This window comes from Zootermopsis nevadensis, unplaced genomic scaffold, assembly GCF_977971745.1.
Source record: "Zootermopsis nevadensis isolate Lab colony 2312 unplaced genomic scaffold, Znev_1.0 Znev_ptg000006l, whole genome shotgun sequence".
NCBI classification, from domain to species: Eukaryota; Metazoa; Arthropoda; class Insecta; order Blattodea; family Termopsidae; genus Zootermopsis; species Zootermopsis nevadensis.
The window spans coordinates 12,038,869-12,060,443 of record NW_028259138.1 but is presented as its reverse complement, the minus strand read 5'-3'; the positions used below and the strand labels follow the sequence as shown (position 1 = coordinate 12,060,443).

The 21,575-nt window shown below is 38.0% G+C and overlaps 1 protein-coding gene across 4 annotated transcripts in view; it reads right to left on the bottom strand.

Annotated features, from left to right (window-relative positions):
• Positions 1-21,575, bottom strand: part of LOC110840051 (paired box protein shaven) — a 555,926-nt gene that overhangs the window by 421,215 nt on the left and 113,136 nt on the right. For all 4 annotated transcript variants that reach the window (XM_087343729.1, XM_087343728.1, XM_087343730.1 and 1 more), the window contains one exon: positions 19,866-19,913. The gene's annotated coding sequence lies outside the window, so the exon portion shown is untranslated. The remainder of the gene's footprint in view (positions 1-19,865; positions 19,914-21,575) is intronic.

Here is a 21,575-nt window from a genome sequence, read left to right as displayed (position 1 = left end):
TCTTCTGTGTGTGAATGGAGTAATTGTTGGGATGCCACGGAGGAAAACTCCGTGTTGCCTAGAAAACGGCCTTGCCCAACACAAGTTATAAAGTTATACCTAGGTATATTAATTAAATAAACTATTACTTCGCCAGTGTCAAAACCTCCCTTTGGACATAATCCTGAATCAGTACAATTAAGTTGATATCTTCACAAATTACGTATTTCTCTCAGATAAATGTTTATATCATCCCTCAGTCTATTTTTCGTTCTCCCAAGATCATTTTCAGGACAAAACATTTTACAGAAGCAGTTTCCGGGTTGGGGATCATATCAGTCTGATTCTCTCATGAGTTTCGGGCTGCACGTGTGTTCTACGTCTCATTGGTTTATTTCCTCCGAGCTAGGCTTGCAGTGATTCTTAGCATCATGATAGTCCAATTAAGTTCTCAACATCGGACGGCTATAAAAGCATCCCTTTCTGTAAATACCAATTACATGAATCAAACTGATGCCTTGAAGACGTTGGCAATCATTTCATTGTGTCAAAACATTTAATTATATCGAAAAAGTAACAACGGTGGTCCGTAAGAAATCTAAAGGCAGTTTCTGAAGAATTCGGTACAACTTCTCTCAAAATGGTAACACTGTTCGCAACAACGAGACTAAAAATGCTACTTTCTTGACAAATTCTAGTACGGAAAATTGTGAACTATAGGACACATAAATGTTAGTACAATAATATAATTACAACTTCTGTATTACTCAGATTGTTTAAAAGTCAGCGATAATACTTTTATCATCCAAATATAATTAATTACTGATCTGCTCAAGAAAGTCGCCTGGAAGGAATGGAACAAAACATGATAAACCTTAATCAAGATTGAAGATTTCTGTCTTCTGGGTTATTGCGCTGTGTAGTCTGGTCGATGTTAACCAACGTTTCAGAGGTCATACTGCCTCCGTCATCAGGGCGATGAATAACCCAGAAGACAGAAATCTTCATACTCACCGCTGTGAGAACCTCAAGTCTTACATAATCAAGATGGTCTGTACCCGGCAGAGACTGAACCTTGAGTTCTTCGAACGTAAATGAAAGATTACCTAACCTCTTAGATTTAAGGTTAGTAATGTGACATAGTTTTTGACTATTTTTCGTTCTAAATTACAGATTGTTCTGGCGAAATTACAAACCTAATAAGGAACACCAAGGAAACTCTGGAAAGAACGATTTTGAAGCTGGTACAGACATTAAGTTTCGACGAAAACAGAAAAGTAATTTCTGGTATTTGTCACCTAACCTAACTTCTTGTAGTACTGTTTAACATTTCCTAGGCACAGATGTTTATAGGTCACGTGACGATTGGGATCGGTCATGCAATGCATCACCGGCTTCCCTAAGGAGGTTCACGTTCAATGAATTTGATTTAAAAGTTTCCAAGTAAATGGAAGCCCCCCGGTGTTTTTCCCAGATCCAAAAGCCCTGCGTTATTTTGGATGACAAACCTAGGGAGGATCACAGTGGCTTAATTAAACTGGCATTGTATCTCCATGTTGATTTTCTGGACACGTCCACGTCGCAAGAAACTCCTTTGTTCTTGCTGCTACACTTTCTTTTTGCCTGCGTATTACCATCAGAAGCCATCGAATTCAACTTGCGACCGCGTTTAGATTTATCATGCTTTCTTGTTAGAATCACGTTCTACGTGGTCTTACAATCTTTTTTTTTTTTAGTACGTGAAAGTTAAAATTTGCAGCTTTGTTGTATTACGATGTCATTAAAAAAAAATTGGGTTTCAGAGAGAACACATAAACTCCGTAAGGAAATTGATGCAGAAATTTAGGCACAGAAAACTGAGCGTAATTTCGTGTTTTACCACTACGACGCAGGTATCGTCTGCGATACGTCAGAGTTGATAATCAAAGATAATACATGGAAATACTAAGTGATAAAATGAGCTACTTCTGAGTGAGTGAGTGATAATGCATGACTGGGCGGTTTGATGTCTGAGCTAGTGTACAAATTTACATAATTTGCACCAACGATATAAATTAGAAGAGTCAATTTAGGCCTTGAAACCTGTCACTCACATGTAAAATCAGCTTTTTGGTTGATTTTTGACTTAATTAACAAAGATTTCTTACTACTAATCTTTCTTAGAGCCGAAAGTAAGGACGGCTTTGAATTAAATGGAAATAACTCGGAGCAAAAGTTGCTTTATGTCTCAAAAAGTCTTTCTTCTTATTCTTTTTGGAACTAATGTATCTTATTACGTACGAGGTGCGATCGGAAAGTTTACAGACTGCGCGTATAAAAACCCGTACACTTATCTCAGGTATTAAATTCATCCATCATCCTCGAAGTAGTTCCCCTGGGAGTGAACACAACGATCCCAGCGCCGCTGCCAAGCCTGGAAGCATCCCTGGAGGCAGCTAGCACTTCCGTAATGTTGGCAGACGTCTACCAGACTACACAGTGCAACAACCCACCAGACAGTCATCTTTAATGTATCTTACTCGTAGGAAGAAACCTAGAGCTCAACTATTTTTTACGTCAAATCTAGAATATATTCGTTCCAAACAGCCTGTAATTCAGAACTGGGGCTGTTTTCAACCTACAGGAGGCCAATCTTTCCACTAATAATAAAGTTAACGCATGGACACCCCTATATCTCCCATACGCCCTCGTTACGTGATGCTATGAAAAGCAACAGATTCATGTCAAAGAGGCCAAACTTCATCTAACATCACGCAGCAAACAAATCAATATTAAGGTAAGTGTCATCCCTTATTTTTTTAAAAAAGACTTGCACTACAGTTTTATAACACATCACCCATAAGCCGTCTCATCATAACGCCACCCAAATGCAGATCGTACCAAGGCTACGGGATGTTAATTAACGGAGCAGAATCTGCAATGTTAATTTACTGACCAAGAAAATCACGTGACGTCATGACCGATGATCTAATGATGGCCCCCAAAGTAGGCGTGACTGTTCACCGAGTTATCCAATCGCCACCTGGGGATTTTCTAATTAACATTCTGCTTAGCGATTTAGGATATATTTAATTACTAATTTATCAAAAGTTGCTCACAAACAGAGCAGGCAGGATTCCAGGTACTCCATTGAGAACTGCGGCAATAATCACTACCAATTATCTCTATTAGTCTTAAGCATGCAAGCCACGTTGTCCGATACGGACAGCTAATAAGACACGGAACATTATCGCACTTGCCATAAGGATATCCTACGGAGATAAGTATCTCAAAGCATAAGTGGTGCAAGGATCATAAAAGTATTTGGTTTTAACTAACCACTTGGGTCACGACTCTTATTTGAGCAACTCATAATTTATCAGTTGATTGAAAAATGTGTTGTTGTGAAATTCGAAGTCTCATAAGCTCATAGAAAATCTTGCCAATGGATTCTGCCCTGAGGTTGCTCTCAATTTGTTTTAAGTAGCTCAAAACCTACTTTTGTTAAGATTCACTTTAATAAAGTCATCTTTTCTAAGTCTGGTCTCCAAAATGGGATTGTTTGTTGTTTCTTGGGGGAAAACCATTTAAGAACTTCTTCCTCAAGCGTTTTACTCTGCGGCTTGGTAACTCTGTCTCCACAACAACAGAATATCCCAAAATGTAGCACAGCGCCTCGTTGACATACCAGTGACTTCTAATTAAGTTAAAAACATCAAAAACGTACCATCGATTGGCAAATTTTTCTGTAAAATTTCATACACATTCACAAGGTCCAGGACATTCATTAATGACTTTATTTTGTTCCATATATACTATGCTTGAGACGAATAACTTTCATCATAAACTCTGATGTCTTACATGACTGCACTTATTCCGGGCGACGAGAAGGAGTTCCGGTATTTTCACTGACATAAAATCTCACAACTTTAAAATATATTTAAAACTAAAGTAAAGCTGTCCCGGTATACGTTATGTAGGCATTTATAAGTAGATTTACTCAGACGTAAACGCAGAGAAAATTACGTTTTTCGCTAAAAAGAATGCAGGATTAAACCAGAAACGCAATTTCTTGAAGCCTTGGAAACCGGAGCACACTTAAATTATCTGAAACGACAATAACTAATCAAGTTTACGTTACGGAAGAAATTATGGGCAAATTATATTTGTGTAATTCCGGCTACAATTCAGTTTAGAATTTATTCAATTTTTTTTTCTACTCACCATTAACTACTATACTCCATCTCATTCGATGTAACATCTTTAAACTAAGAGAGAGTCACCCAAGCTACATCTTTCCTTGTTCTTTTTATTTTCAAAGCCACATTCTGAACCCGTCTTATCTTAATGAATTAGAAATAGGGTGGAGAAATGTATCCAAACAACAGATTTCAGCAAGAGTGGGTACCTTTTAAACACCGACCATTACACGGCGATACGGAGGTCATGATCAAATCATGTCGGCCTGACACCACATCCAGAGGTTATTTATCCAGCTCGCCCCATCGTAGAAAACTAATATTTCACGCAGAGCAGTCGCTGGCCTATCTATACCATCTACACTACATGGTGAGCCACGCAAACTTACATTTATATCAGCTATAACACGTGCTGTAGATCTTTACATAACTTGCTTTACTTATGCGGGCAAGGGTGGCTTATGTTCGCCTTACAGAACGGGACCTAACCTCAGCGCAAAGGACGTGTTCTTCCTGTGCCCAGGGACCACGGATTGACGCGAACAGGAACGTCATAGAAAAAGACCTACGAATTTTTAACATTATATTATTAAAATGTATTACAGAAGTGCAGCTTCTAGATGTGCTGAATAAAAGTGACAGTGGAACCACGGTTCCGGAGAATTTGACGTAAATACGTCTATACGGAAAGGCAGTTTATATATTGGCTTTATTCTAAATATTTCCTATATACATGCTTTACAATTGTGTAAAGTTTGATTAAGATATTGACTATTCAACTTCAATTAGTTACGCTTAAGATGGCTCTGTGGTAGTTGAATGTAATGTAAAGTAATGTAATGTAATGTAATGTTTTATAGGTAACAACAATGCCGAGTAAACACGACGTTCCCTAGGTACACTTGTTACACTTTTTCGTTACACTTTTTTGCCGAATTACCCTTCCTCAAAGACGTATTTACGTCAAAAAATGTTCAGGTTTGTGTGAAGAATTAATTTATATAAATGACAAAGAGAATAGATTATGGTCTATTTCAATTTTATTAAGTTATAAAGAAGAAGAATATTTCGCATAATTTGGGGACGGGGGTCTTATGAAACTTTTGAGTGTTTTCAAAGCGGAAGATCTAGATTAAACCTATTAAAATATTTTAGTATAAGAACAGTCTATGTGTTTTTCTTGTGTGAAGGTAATGGCGTTCAAATGATTTCTTCATCTACGTAACAACTTGTCTCAAAGAGATTTCAGTAAACCTCTACAGTAGAACAGGCCATTGCTTCAAAAAGACTGTAATGCTAATAAAAATGATGGGTTATAAAGTTTTTCTTGATGATGATGATAATAATAATATTAATAATTCAATTCAATTCAATAATAATAATAATAATAATAATAATTTACAAAGTGTTGTGTTTAGAGTAAAAGGAAAAGTGCTGTTTATCAGAGTTTTAATGTGACAATTTTTAGAACAATTCTTTTTACGTACGCCTACTTTAAAACACTTAAGTTGGATTTCCCCGAAATTGTATTTTTTTAAAAAAAAAATAAGTTACGAAGAGTGACGAAGTAGAAAGAAATCAGTTGTATCGATACAGTAGGTCGAAACAACTGAGGTGTGATTTCATAGTCAAGGACGCCACACACTTTGATCCACAGGTGACCGCAATATATACTCGTGCATGAGCGGCACATAGCAATGGAAATGAAATTAATTTCACCAAGATAATTGCACACACATAATTATTTACCCGTCGAGAAACATTAAAATCCTTAAAACTCTTTTTTAAATGTAATTATCATATCGATATTAGTTTAGAATCATTTCACTGTTACCTAGCGACCGACTCGTCTCTAAGAAAAGTGCAGTGTAATTTAAGCCACTGTAGTGTCGAACGTTATGAGACAGTCGGTGGTATCAGCAGGTGCACGCGAGTCCCCGATGCGTGGAGATCTGTGAACCGATTCTGTAGGGGTAAGAACAACATATGTTTTCTCTATGTTCTTTCGTATTTAAAGAAGCTACGTCGACCGTAGAAGTCAGGACAATAGTAATTGTTTATTTATGCTCAAAGCACATAAACCACATACGCTCCCATGTACTAATATAATGTATACAAAAAGAAAAATTTGTACCAAAAACCTGCACCTATTTCTTGCAGAATTTAATTTAGGTTTGTACTACTGCAATATTTATAGACAAACAATAACGAGTTCTTGTAAACACGGTTTTGAACCTTCGGGTTCCATAAAAATATTGAAAATTTCTTCAGTGGTTTCTCAGGAAGGACTTGGATCCAATGGGTAAGTAAGTTAAGTAAAATATATAATAAAATTCAGGTCAATACACAAAACTTTATTTAGATGTTAAAGTTTAAAATTTAAATGTTAAAATTTTAAATTTTAACATTTAAATTTTAAACTTTAACATCTAAATAAAGTTTTGTGTATTGACCTGAATTTTATTATATATTTTAATCAAAAAAACACAAACATGACGCATGTAAACCTTAAAGTTAAGTAAAGTTCAATATCATCCGTACTTTACATGAAACCCAAATCAGACATCACATTTTTTTTTCAAAAACTGGTCATTTTTCAAAAAATAATGGTACGAAGTAAATAATATGGCCCATACTAAGATCTATAACTTTCTATGGAAACATTTCCCTCTCCAGTGTACAAAACTATTTGATATAATCAAAAATAATACACGTTTACATGTATGTAATGTGGTTATCTATACAAAAACCTATTCTTCTGCAAAAAAATTAAAATAATGACTACGAAGTACACTGACTCTCAAAGAATGCCTCTAGGAGAAACATGATCTTTAAAACTGGAGTACGCCTTTCTATTTTCTAGAATTTATAGTTTAAAAACTAGATCGTTTCTACCTCCTCACGGGCTCGTATAGGAAGACGTACAAGTCCCCTGTCATTATACGTGTTCCATGCGTCTCCTTCTCTTAATCCAATTTTGCACGCACAAACGCAATAAACGCACGCGCTGTTAAATTCGTTGCGTTATGGTGATGGGAATTTGACAAACCTCTTAATAATTGACAGCCTTTAAATTATGATAACGCATGGAAATTTCCGCCATGATATTAAATTTGCATACAACTACATTTCACTATCACACAACTACGATATTAGTAGTCGACAATATGGAATACTGATTCCCGCTCCAAGTCTCAAGCAAAGTCAGAGAAATCAAATCAATTTCCACAGACGGAATGTGTCCGCGTTTAATACCGCGCTGTATATTTCTGTAAACCAGAAGTTAAAGTAACATGTAAATGTGCCCGTTTTAAAATAGTACGTCTTGAAATGTGTCGAAGAAACTGAAATAAACTGGTCTATAGTCTCATTATATATCAAATAATCGTAGCACATGAACATAGTCGCTGAGATCTACGAATTAAGTGCATTCTACAACGCCTTTGTTAACCGTATGAGATATTTTGTTAAATTAAGAAACTCCTTTTCGCCCACTAACCACAAATTTTTTTAAACGTTTAATACCATTTAAGAACTCACCTTTTAAATCACAACGGTACCAAACATGTACTATTTATTATTATTTAGTGTTCTGTCTGACGACAGGTCCATATGAACAGGATCCTTCCATCCTTTTCTCTTCTGGGACTGGGACCTGTTCATATACGTTCTTGGCAGATGATCCAGAAGTGGTTTGCCATTGCCTTCTTCTGTGTGTGAATGGAGTAATTGTTGGGATGCCACGGAGAAATCGGGGAAGCCCCCGGAGGAAAACTCCGTGTTGCCTAGACCACGGCCTTGCCCAACACAAGTTATAAATTCGGGCACCGCCGGGAATCGAACCCGAGACCCCAGGATTACAAGGCCAGCGTTCTAACCGCTAGACCACCTCATCTTATTATTATTTAGTGTTCTGTCTGACGACAGGTCCATATGAACAGGATCCTTCCATCCTTTTCTCAGACTGGGACCTGTTCATATACGTTCTTGGCAGATGATCCAGAAGTGGTTTGCCATTGCCTTCTTCTGTGTGTGAATGGAGTAATTGTTGGGATGCCACGGAGGAAAACTCCGTGTTGCCTAGACCACGGCCTTGCCCAACACAAGTTATAAATTCGGGCACCGCCGGGAATCGAACCCGAGACCCCAGGATTACAAGGCCAGCGTTCTAACCGCTAGACCACCGTGGCTATTTAAACATGTACTAACGCTATAAAATTTAGTAACTTCAATTTTTTCCCACAGAGTGTGTGTATTCGTTTAGTATGATTTTCAGAAGAAAAAAAAAGCTTTTTTTACGATACGAACCGGATTTAAAAAAATATTTAAATGAGCTTCAAAGGGTTAATGAGTTTTCATTCTCTCGTCCTATAACATGTCCGAGAACAGATCTGTAACAGTAACAAGTAATGGACATGCTCCCTCACGACACTTCCTACTCTTTAAAGCCACATTTCTTTCTATTCATTATTTTATCTGTATCTGCCTGCCCGTGATAAAGCAAAGCATTACGAGAGCCACACAAAAATGACTGCATTTTGTACGGAAATGATGGGGCTTACGATGCCACGCCACGCCACGCCAGGAAATCCGGGCATCCTCCATTTTCCTGCCTCTGATCACCAGACCAAATCTTTAACTTCATTATAACAGTAGTTGTATAGCCGGAGTCAAAGAAAACATACATAATTTGAGGCTACAGGTAAGCCGAGTCGAATCTAGTGTTCGTGTTGTGTTTATATCAACGAAAGTTATCAGTTAAATTTCGTAAAATGTCGCTGTTTAAGGCACGAGTTTCTTAACCGTGCGTTAAACCCCCCCAAGTTCGGTTTCACTTGTTGACTTCCAACACTTCGTTATCCAAAGTTTGGTTGAAAAATATTAAGGGAAGTGAATACTTGGAAGAGCTAATTGTAGACAGGAGAGTAATATTAAATCGTGATTTAAAGAAAAAGGATTTGAACTCGGTTAAAGCAACGCAGGGGAGTATCCAGTGGCGATCTTTTGTGATGAAGATTTATCGCGTTATTTTCTGCTAAATGCGACAAACAATTTACAAGTCTTTGCTGTTAAACAACACGTGTAGACGAACTTATGAAGAAAACATTTTCATTACCTTTTATTTCCTTCTTAGATTTATTATATAAGAGATATTCAGAAATTGAAGACGATTTTTACATTTTTTTATTATCTTGTGACCAGATAATCAGTTTTCTTTTGTGTATATATAGTTTCAAAAGCCAATTTTTCTCATACGAGCTGATTTTCATGGCTGTGTATCTGTTACGACTATAATTACTGCTGCCATCACTACAGCCACCAATATTGTAGACGATAATTCCTAAAATATACGTTTAACACAACTCTTAGAAAATATTAGTAATGACTTCAACAAGCACGTGGTTGTAGACACCCATCTACGCAATGTGCCATGTTTGCAAAGACACGTGTTAATTGAATCCGAAAGATAGTTTCAATCCAGTTTTTGATGGACTGTGTGAGTCCAGACAGACATCGTGAGGACTTCGTTTTCTAATTAATGACAGTTGAATGAAGATACCTCTGTGTGAATTTGTACGTCTTTTACATTATTCATGACACATCCACTCAAAATGAACTTTCAGGCTTCAGACAGAGTGCTGCATTGCTACGGAAAGTCTTGTTCCGACGCCCCCAAGGCCTCCAGAGGCATGCACGCTACGCTAACCGCCCCCCTCTCAACTTCTCATTCATCCCCACACTAACAATTTATTTTTTTATTAAAGATGAGTCCATTCAAAAAATGCAGTCTTCCATTGTGCCAAAGACTGAATAAAAAAAAGTAAAGCGCTATCCACCGAGAGCGGAGGAGAATGCCCGGTGTCAGTCAGCGGCACCGGAAATGAGACATAATTATAATTTTGTTTCCCTGGTTTAGAAATGGGGTGGTAGAAAGTAGAGATATAACAATAGAGAAGCAAAAGCATTCTGATGTATCGCGGAATGAATGCCATCGCCACGACCAGGCCTCAGCACAATAAGCTCTTTTTTTTAAAAAACTTTTTCTTTCAATTTTGCTCCAAGTGATGATGCTGTTTTCCGACTAAAATATTAGCTGTGTGGTGCCTGTACCACGTAAAGTTGACAGTGACTCAGCTGGTGAAGAAACCCGGAGGTTTGTCAATGTGGTCACAACATTTTTTTTCCATTCGAGGTCATCACAAGAAAGTTCAAAGGGGTCAGTGCTGCTAAAACCTATTTCCATTTTGTTTCTCGTTACTTGTACCCACAAATTCTCTCTACATTTGACGTTGTTCTGTCAGACGTCCTAGACGTTCACATTTGTTCATGCACTTCCCATTTTATTTAAGTGAATTATTATTATTATTAGTTTAAAATTGTACAAATTATTAATTTTCCTACTATGTAATTATTTCTCTACCCCTTTTGTTAGTTTAACTCTCCATGACAACCACTTTCTTAGTATTTTATCATCAGGCTCCTAAAATATTTATTCTTCCTTCAGATCGAAAAACCCAACTTCACACCTAAACCACAACTAAAACATTGGCCTTTTAGGTCTAGCGGTTAGAACGCTGGCCTTGTAATCCTGGGGTCTCGGGTTCGATTCCCGGCGGTGCCCGAATTTATAACTTGTGTTGGGCAAGGCCGTGGTCTAGGCAACACGGAGTTTTCCTCCGTGGCATCCCAACAATTACTCCATTCACACACAGAAGAAGGCAATGGCAAACCACTTCTGGATCATCTGCCAAGAACGTATATGAACAGGTCCCAGTCCGAGAAAAGGATGGAAGGATCCTGTTCATATGGACCTGTCGTCAGACAGAACACTAAATAATATATAAATAAATAAACATTGGCCTATTAATTTTAATCTTTGTATTTTTAGACAGAACTCAGTGATAACAACAAGTAATGTCCTTGTTTAATATGTACTTAATTCCTTTGAGAATATCACCCGACGTTCCCAAGATTATTTTCCCCAAACATCAGTAGTCTATAAAAAAAAAAAAATTGGGAACTTGATTCATCGATGCAATCACACCTGAACTGCGATGCCCGGTCGACAGCATCACACCGCATCCCACTTACATCAGTTTTTACAGGAGGACGCTTTCCGTACTTCGTTTGTCATGGGAAATCTCCTGAGTAAAGACTTCCTTCCTCTCGAGGACGTGACTCAACACGCATGGAGCGCCACAGGTGTCAATCAGAGCAACCAGCTCTTGATCAGTAATTAGTTTTATTAAATCCGGGGTCCTGTTGCTGTAACAGCGAAAAGATGCTTGTCCTATCTTACAGATAAATTCCAACTGTGATGTTTGCGAGAGCGAAAGACCTCCCTTCTTTTGTCTTCAAGTTAAATGCGTTCATTGCACATGCAACTGTATTGATATTCTATCCTCGTCTCCTATTTGAGAAACTTAATCTCGATAACAGGGAATAAAACATCAGTGCACGATGGAAAGAGACAGGTACATCATGTAAGTGGAAAGTGTGAAGAGTACCAGGAAGACCAAGACGACGATGGAAAAATATGTCTCAGGAATTCGGTCTTCCTAATCCGTCAAGACAAGAACAAGACTACTTTAATTTTTACAAAGCTAATCAGTGGTCTATTGTACATCCAAATTAATAAAATACACAAAGCCATAAATTCCACTTCTGACAATACTGACGAAGTCAACACAATTTCTTTTTTAAAAAATTAATCTTTAAAACATTCACATTACTAAAAACTGTACTGAATAAAGTTTATTAACGCACATGTTCCCCACCGCGTGGCGTCACACGCCTGGTGACGAGTTATATTTGCTATTGAGATTCGTCTTTCATAAGAATTTACGTCCATTTCATAATTCTTTGGCAATACCCACAATTTTACATCGCAGTGAAAACTGGACATTGAACAAGAAATACAACAACACAATTACAACTGCCGAGGTGAAATGTATGAAATGCACTGCAAACTACACTTGGAAACACTATAATAGATATGAAGACGTACTTACAGAGTTAAAAATATTTTAGACAAAATTTTTTAAATATAAAAACAACTGGCTTCAACATCTTAACAGAATGCAGAGGGACAGATTCCCAAATTATTAAAACGCAGCAGAAGAGACTTTTAGACTACGAGGCCGGAACAGGCCAACATTACCTAACTACTTGAGTGATGATGATGATGATTTAGGGAGCTCGACTAAATTCAGACAATTATAGTACATCAACGACAATATAAATTATATATAAAAATTCATTAGATACTAACAAGAATTCTGGTTTACAAACAAATGCAGAAAATCAAAATTTTTAGAATAAAACGTTTAGTTTAACTAAACAGAGTCATAGTTTCTATGCAGCTTTAATATATATATATATATATATATATATATATATATATATATTGTTCCTTAGTCACAAAACGTTGCTTCATTGTCTGTAGACACGCACATCAGAGCACTAAGTTTTGTTTTGGTGTAGTGTTCGCGATTGTGTTTAGATACCACTCCGTTCACTGAATCGAAATAATAGCTAAGGATCAGTCAGGTGCCTGAGGATACCAAATGACCTGTTGGACCAACCTGTAAGAAATTATGACACCTTCAAGTGCTACATTATGACATTAAACGCACAAATTTCAGAAATATTATTTGAAATGGGTCCCTGGCTGTTTCTTAAAGTACCCACGCTTCGTATTAAGAAATATATGACCACACGCTAGATTATGGAGAAAAGTTTCATCATGGTACGTCGGTCCTTACGTTAGTCAACGACACTGTCTGTATTTGAAATTTTAAATTCATTTATTTTTGGGCTCCTTTATTTTCCCTGTTTCAGTTGCAAGATTTGAAACATATTAGACCCATAGACAGTAATTGGAAAGCAACTGCCAACTTTTTCGAGGTACCGATCAACTATTTCGTTGAAGACACTGAGCCAAAACGCGATAATTCTCGTCATAGACGGTTAACCGGCCAGAATTCGAGCAAACCTATCACGAATGAGTCACTGCTGCTCTGAGCTGCTGGGTGCCTATCTCGACGTCTTCCTGGAGGCAGAAGGAAGCCCGAAGAACCCTTTTAGATAGCTGGCCTCTCGACAAAGTTTTTGGAACAGGATAATGTTTTCACAGAAATTACTAAGATCTAGAGTCGACCTCGATTTGAAATACGCAGAGTTGTCATATTTTGTCATTTTGTCATATTATGATGGAGCAACATGAAGGTAATCACAGCAAAAACATTTTTTCGTGAGAGGAGGAATTGAGGTCAGCGGACTGCAACACACACGCGAGTTCCGGTCAGTGAAGCCACACACGCCCCTGCTACACGCGTGTCTTTTCATTATCCTATTTCTTTCTACTACAAAATGACTTTTATAATAATGATCACAGGCTATTAGGTACTTTCCAATGAATGAATTTGGTCTAGAGTCGAGCCCAGGGAACAGGAGAATCACAGGGTACAATATAATTCCCGCCGATTCACTTTAATCTGTGGTTCTAATCCAACTTTTGTTTAATAGTTCTGTGGAGAACAGAAATCCTTCTTCAGTGCATATAAATAATGAACACAGGTAAACAAATCACAAAAGGACATTGGTAAATTTATTCATTAGTTATTTCGGCGTCGAACATCTAAAGCTAAGTCATGATCTATTGCTGCATAACCGAAAAGCTCAACGCATCCAAATAAAAAATAATGTATCAGAAGAATTTCTTATAAATTTTCTAGCCAATTAAGTCTCTAGTTCAATAGAATTGAGATCGTCTTGAGAAATTACTGTCGCTCAACTGGTCAATATGTTGGGCAAGGCCGTGGTCTAGGCAACACGGAGTTTTCCTCCGGGGGCTTCCCCGGTTTCTCCGTGGCATCCCAACAATTACTCCATTCACACACAGAAAAAGGCAATGGCAAACCACTTCTGGATCATCTACCAAGAACGTATATGAACAGGTCCCAGTCCGAGAAAAGGATGGAAGGATCCTGTTCATATGGACCTGTCGTCAGACAGAACACTAAATAATAATAAGATGAGGTGGTCTAGCGGTTAGAACGCTGGCCTTGTAATCCTGGGGTCTCGGGTTCGATTCCCGGCGGTGCCCGAATTTATAACTTGTGTTGGGCAAGGCCGTGGTCTAGGCAACACGGAGTTTTCCTCCGTGGCATCCCAACAATTACTCCATTCACACACAGAAGAAGGCAATGGCAAACCACTTCTGGATCATCTGCCAAGAACGTATATGAACAGGTCCCAGTCCGAGAGAAGGATGGAAGGATCCTGTTCATATGGACCTGTCGTCAGACAGGATACTAAATAATAATAAATATTCTTATGTTATCATGATTTTGTTTGGCATTCTATAACAATTCGAGAGCCAAGGTGGCTTTTACACCAATGTTAAATCTTAGATGTTTGTACCGTGATATGATAATGTCTGAAAAATAAAGTATACGTTGAACTAATTTTTTTACAAAGACGAAAAATAATGTGGTTCTGTGCAAATACTTGTTTCGGTTGCTGTAAAATTTGTATGTTGACATGTTATAAATATATTTATTAGCTGAAGCTTGTGGCACTATAACCTACGTATAAGGTCGAATCCTTCTGAATCCTAGACATTCACTACGTCAAGTGTGAGTGCCGTTAAACTAGACTTCATAAATGAACGCCAAGTACTGTTTTGTGGGACAATGTCGAAATAAGTAGATTGCCTCTGGAGATGTGTCCTCGAGGAACACGACTTCTCACATTGCTCCACGCCACGAGAGTCCCGATATGAGAGAAACGGAGACAAAACTCCTCGCATTCTCAAACTGAGCGCCAGATAGGGGCGAAAAACTTGGACTTCAATACGACTGAAAAAGGGGACCAATGTCACAAATGTGATTCGGAAACCGACAGAAAAATTGCACGAATTTGTTGAATAAATCCAATTCAAACACGAACCTACGCGTAATCTTCGATTCCGTTTTAATGTTAACGCAATGTTAAAATTAATGCAGAAGATTTAACTTTTAGGGTGTGAATATTAATCCGGGTTTGTTCCTTATGTCGAGAATTTACGATGTCATTGGAGAAACCCTGATATCTAAATTAGGTCTAAAAACGTTCTTATTTATTTTCTGATGCTTTAGTACGTACAATTACTGTGATACCAAATTCGAAAAAAGAAATTACCAGAGTGTCAATAATCATCAGCCTCTCGAAAAATATAAACCTGTAAAGTGCGGTGCAGTCTTATGGAGGCCTCGTGACAGTTTGGATTGAGATGTCTAGAGGTTTCATCAGTATTCAACACATGCAAGGCTCACAATGTGGGCGGGCAGGTTCAGAATGGCTTTCAAGTGATTCACAGTGCCGGTAGCTAAGAGGATTTGTAAGAACAAACAAACACGAAATTAGTAAATCGAAGAGGACGCACTGCTTAAATCGGTGCCTAACACATGTTAATTCATGAAGCCAATACAATTCAATACAATTCAATAAAATGTCGCGGATGTTTTTGAGATTGTCAATTTTTCTTAGCACCAAGATCGAAGAAAAATTTTCACTTGATTCCGGGACTAGACAAATTCAGCTAATTAAATTATAAAGATCATCTTGTAATCGAAATCACATTACGTTCTTCTTATTCCTTTGTTAATTCTTGTCTCTTTTTTCGTTTTCTGTTTTAATTTCCACTTTCTTCCCTTCTAGCGTTCTGCTTTTTAAGGTGTTCTTTGTATTCGTAGAGATGAGAAGCAAAGTTAATTTTAATCTGGAAACCTGAAGTCACAAGATTATTTGGGGAACCTGTGATTAAATCAAGATGCATCTTAACAAAAATCAGAATGACGGATTCATCTGGCTTAGGACAGGCCCAGTGAAAATAAATAAACTAACCTCCGAGTTCCATAAAGTCCAAAAATTTCGTGACCAGCTGAGCGGCTATCAGTTTCTCCAGATTTTTGCTCCGTGGACCAAGTTTGTCCGCTCTCTGTGTGTTTCTCTGTCCGTCTTTTCCATCCTTCTTTATTAGTGTTTACATTCTTTTCTTTTCAGCTTCAAACTTTTCACGAAGTGCGTGTAAGAACGCATAAATGTCAGGCTATCTGTCTGTCCGTCCGTTTGTCTGTCCGCATTATTGAAATCTAGATCCTCTGGGTTGCCTTGATAACTACGTTTACCATGTCTTCCTCAAATTATGTTATGTTATGTTCAGTGAGGTTAGGTTTTGTTTCTTTACACTGGGTTAGGCTAAGTTAGGGCAATTGAGTCGAGGTAGATTAGGTTAAAATGGTTTAGATTAATGTATGCTGTTTTAAATTAAATCAGGTTAGTTACGTCAGTTGCCCCGGGAGTTTCCGTGGGAATTGGAGTACCCCTGTTTTTGGCTCCCGGAGTCGTGCATCGGTGATGTGTTCCGGGAGGGACCAGTGACCCGAAGGAGCGAACACCCGTATGGGCGAACCTGCTAGTTGGAACAGACCTCCTTTGTGGGGTAGGACCCCTAACAGAGACGGTGATATCTTCCTGGAGCAGAGCCTAGTAGGTGGAACGAAGCCCCGAGAGAGGTAGATACGCAGTCCTCGGCTTTGGCGAAGACGCCCTTTGGGTTAGGCTAGGTGAGGTAGCGTTATGTTAGTTTATGTTGGGGTGAATTAGGTTTGGGCAGGTTAGTTAAGACTGGAGGCCTACTCAGTATTGTCAATGCGTCCCATAAATCTGCTTCCGAAGGCTTGGCGCATTTAGAAACTAAGTTTCCCAACGAATTTGAGAATTGTGTATTTCGGTACGGATTACATACTTCGATGAATGTTATTCCACATAATTTGAATAATTTACAAATTCACTACATCTTCAATTATGTTTTTTACATGATACAAAATCTTTTGGCATCTATTCTGCTCCCGCGGCTGCTGGGACAAACATGTTTGATGCCTATTTCATAATAATTTTGAAAATATAACAAGTTAATAGGAAGTTTTAAGTAAGAACCTGGCGAAAATTTTCAGAAATCTGCTCAAACAAGATATAATGCATAGAAAAAAATGTTTTAAGAGGGGACTGAAAATGAATGACAAGAAATCATTTACAAACTTTTTCTGTATGAAACATTAAACATCTTAGCTTACTCTGAACGACGACCTTCACAAACATTGTCTTACATAACAGCTGATATTTAATAAATTGATTTATTTAAAAAGTAAGTCCACTTCTACAAGGCGAAATCACCAAAAAGCTGGTTTCAACTATAAAGTGACCTTCAGTTTTCTGTCTACTTGTAGTTCAAGTGCGGAGATAATAAATGTAAATATATAATTCTATTATTCATGAGGTAATGAATAAACAAAAAAAATGCAGAATATAATACGCGCGTCTTCATGACAAAATAGTTGGTCTGTATTATGCGATGTTGAGGGTAATTCATTATGTCGCTTACATCCCACATATTGAACTTTTTATCTTTGAAAAAAGTTCACTGACCAACATTTAGCACGCCCTTCTGTTCCTTTTGCTCATTCTAAGAATCGTACGAAGCTTACAAATACACCCACGGCAAAATCGAGAATTACTGAATGTTTAAGCACGTTTGACGCTGGTAGCTCTAAGTTGTAAAGGGAGAGATTTGCTTCCAGACCATCTGCAGCCAGTTATCAGCGCAGGGAAGATTTTATGAGCGTGAGACCTTTGATCTCCTCACTCCATATGCGCCACTGTTTCACGTACGGCACACAAACCCGGCGTTACCTTACATGGAAACAGAACGTTCTTATAGCGGCGTTAAGGAACTACAGATTGGCGGACTGACAACAGTCATTAGCACGTGTCAACCGAGCAAAATATGGCGTTAGCATACGGAATCATGTCATTCCATTACCAACTCACCCCACTTCTGGAGAATCATATGTTCGTAACCTAAAATTATGTAAAGCCCTGCTGATAAATACAGAATTAAATAAAAAAATTGCCTTTACTAGAAAATTTGTCGCTCAAGACGTAGCCAGTCACTTTACCGACTGAGCTATTTCAGCAGAACATTAATTTTTATTTTTCTTGTTTTTTTCCCTTTACTCACTGACGTTAAAGCATGCAGTTTGGCACAGAACACAGATCGGGAAACAAGAAACGCGTATACGAGTAGATAATATTAAAATGCATGGTAGGAATTTTTTAAAACAGATATATTCTAAGACTAGACGCAGGAAAATAACATGTCATTGTTTGTATAAATTATACGAATACTGTTTTCATAATCTGTTTTACTGTGTTTCGTGTTACTTCATGCAATAGTAACTCCGTTCAAATGTCACGCCGTTTAAAATTCGAATTATCTTATAATTCTTATTTCAATCTGCTACCAGTTCATATTTGGTTCTTTATTACGTATAGTGTGATCTCGTGTGTCCTAATTTGTAAGGTAAACCTAATGTATGGCTTTGATGAACACTTGTTGAGGAAGGCTTATTAGGCCAAAACACGTATTCATAATAAGAATGGAATTACATGTGGAATTTTTTAGCATAAATCATAATTCAAATTTTAGACGGTCTGAATTTCTAACTTAAATATTTAATCTCTTAACTTGGAAAACAGACCAGAGATTGTACTTTGTCTAGCATAATTACGAATTCCAAAGACAAATTACGAGGCACTCGTTGAATGCACAGAAAATTGACGAAATTTTACTCCGATCCTTTCGTGAGGGATTAATCTGTTCTTCAAAACCAAGAGTATGAGAAATATAAGCAGGCTCTTATGTCACTTACGCAGTAAACTCTCGGAGAAAACAACAGTCTTTGATTTAAGAGACTCCTTGAGCTGGAAACCTTCCAAACAGCAGTATTAAGACATTTCAATTACGCCATCTTGTCGTCACATAAGCCATGATCGTGTTTGTAATTCATCGATTACAGCTCCAGTTGTGGGTCGATCACAGCACAGTCGCGTTCAAAAACAACGGAAACGAAGACAGACTTTCCTGTACGGAATGCTGGAAAACCGAGGTCAAAGGTGACTTCAGATGGCAATTAATACGACGTCTAGTTTTCAACGTGACACGGCATTAAGAGATCTGACCATATCTTAGCACAACACGCGAGGAACGGTCGAAAGCTTATATCGTTCCCATGTCGGAAAACTTACAAAAGTTACGATATTTGCTAGAAGTTAACCTTGCAATCTTGGTAAGCAAATTAGAGCACTCTTCAGCGCCATCGTAACCCTTTGAAGCCCGAAGCTCGTCTAAATATTATTTAATAAATCAGTCCGTACCGCGAAGAAAACACAACACTTCACCATTACACATGACAACTGGTTGACGCTGTTTAAGGAAATAATCCCTTTCTACTCTGAGAACAATCCGAAACCCATACATACAAAACGCTGAGTTATTAACTGTGTGAAGTAGGTGGTACATATAATTACCACTGGTTCTTAGAGGGTTAACTGGCCACGCGGACATTTAATTTCGGCCCGAAGTTCAAATATAATTCACTGAAGGTTGATAGATTGTATACATACTTTTGCACAAATACTCAAGATTGATTCAGACATCTTACCGTGAAGAATACACATCGCATCAACTTTTAACAGGACACAACAGAATCTGACATATACTTTACGCTGCAAAGGGTAACATCATGGACAGAAAATTGGTTACAGTGGCAAGTCTGCGGATCTGTCGATGCTCCAAGAAGTAGATTTGCAAATGTTACTTACCAGCGATCATTTCCCCCGCCAGAATCCTTCCGCGTGCCTTCCGGAGTCCTACAAGTACAAACAGAGAAATTTTGTAAAATTTGTTTGTAGATTTCCAAAGGACAGTGGGCCTAAATAATTATCGGATCATACAAAGCAACATTTAGGCCAAGTATAGAAATACTTTCTCAAATTCCCCTGCGCGATAATTACAATAAACAATAAAAATAAGAACATTAATATTTAGAATGTACTGAAGGGTGTGGAAATTTCAATACAAAACTGCACTGCCAGTCACGGAAGATTTAGTTACGGTTGCAGAAATGTTGTGAAACGTTCTTTAATAAATTACATTATAAATGTATAAATAAAAGTCATTATTTTTCTGAAAAATAATAATTAATATTACGTTTGATTAATACCGGGGTTCGATCCCCGTCGGGGGCAGAGGATTTTTCCTCTAGCCTCTGCGTCCAGACCAGATATGGGACCCACCCAGCCTCCTTTACAATGGGTACCGGGGTCCTTTCCCGGGGGTAAAGCCGGCCGGGGCGTGATGCTGACTACTCACCCCCATCTAGTGCCGAGGTCAAGGAAGAGAGGAGCTATACCTCCACTCACCCCAAACGCCTACATGGCGTATAGTGGGACAAACTTTACTTTTTACGTTTGATTAATGGAAAAATGTCACAAAATATATTTCCTTCTGTAAAATATGCAGGTCTATAATACTGCTCGAAAAATTTTCTCAGTTTTTCAATTTAGCCTTGTTTGACAGAAGAGAAGCTTCTCACCATTACAGCAGAGAGATTACCTCAGTGGTTCTCAAGGACTCAGCATTTAAAAATACCACTCTGATGTGGATATTCTGTGACAAACGGGAGATCTAAGAACCAAAAATATTTATTACGCGCTGTTTTCATTCAGAGAAGAGTCACGAGAATATTGTCAAATGCGGTAATGTCTTAAATCTGACAATTTCTTGCTTTCTTTCCACCTGACGACCTTGAAAATCGCCATTTTCCCTTATTAGTTATGAGTTCCATTTGGCTTCCATTTTTCTCCTTGATTGCTTTTATCAGTCCCTGGAAACAATCACCTCTGACAGATCGTGAGTAATGTTTTACACTGCGAGGGAGGGTCTGCCCTTGGCAAAACCCTCTGATACACAGGCGGAGTTGATACGGCATTGATAAACACCCACAAAGTTTTTCGAACCGAAGTCAGTTTTGAATCATGGCTGCATATCCTGCCCTTTAAATACTGTATACACCACGGTTCCTATTAATTATAATTAAACATATAAATGGCTGAGTCAGGATTAGAAAACATGCAAACATCATGTGCCTGTGGAAATTAGTAAACTTTTGTTGTTTGTTCCAAGTTACTCATTACTGAACTGAAAAGATGTCTCTGCATATCACAACCAGTTTACAGTGTGACATAACCACATTCCGGCTGATCGGGGCGTGTGTAAGTACGAAGTACCTACAGCAAAGGATCATTGAGGTACTAAGCGTGTAATGAAAAAATATACTTCAATAAAATTCAGAATTACAAGCAACTGACAGCTTCGTAATTTATTTATCAACTACTTGTGAATATCATGTGGCAATTAGCAGCCAGGACCTACAAAATGGAATTCGGGAAAGCGACAATTTAACATAAGAACTTGGAACATGTGGCATTTTAATCTCAAAACTGGTTGGAAGTAAATCTCTTCACGTTACC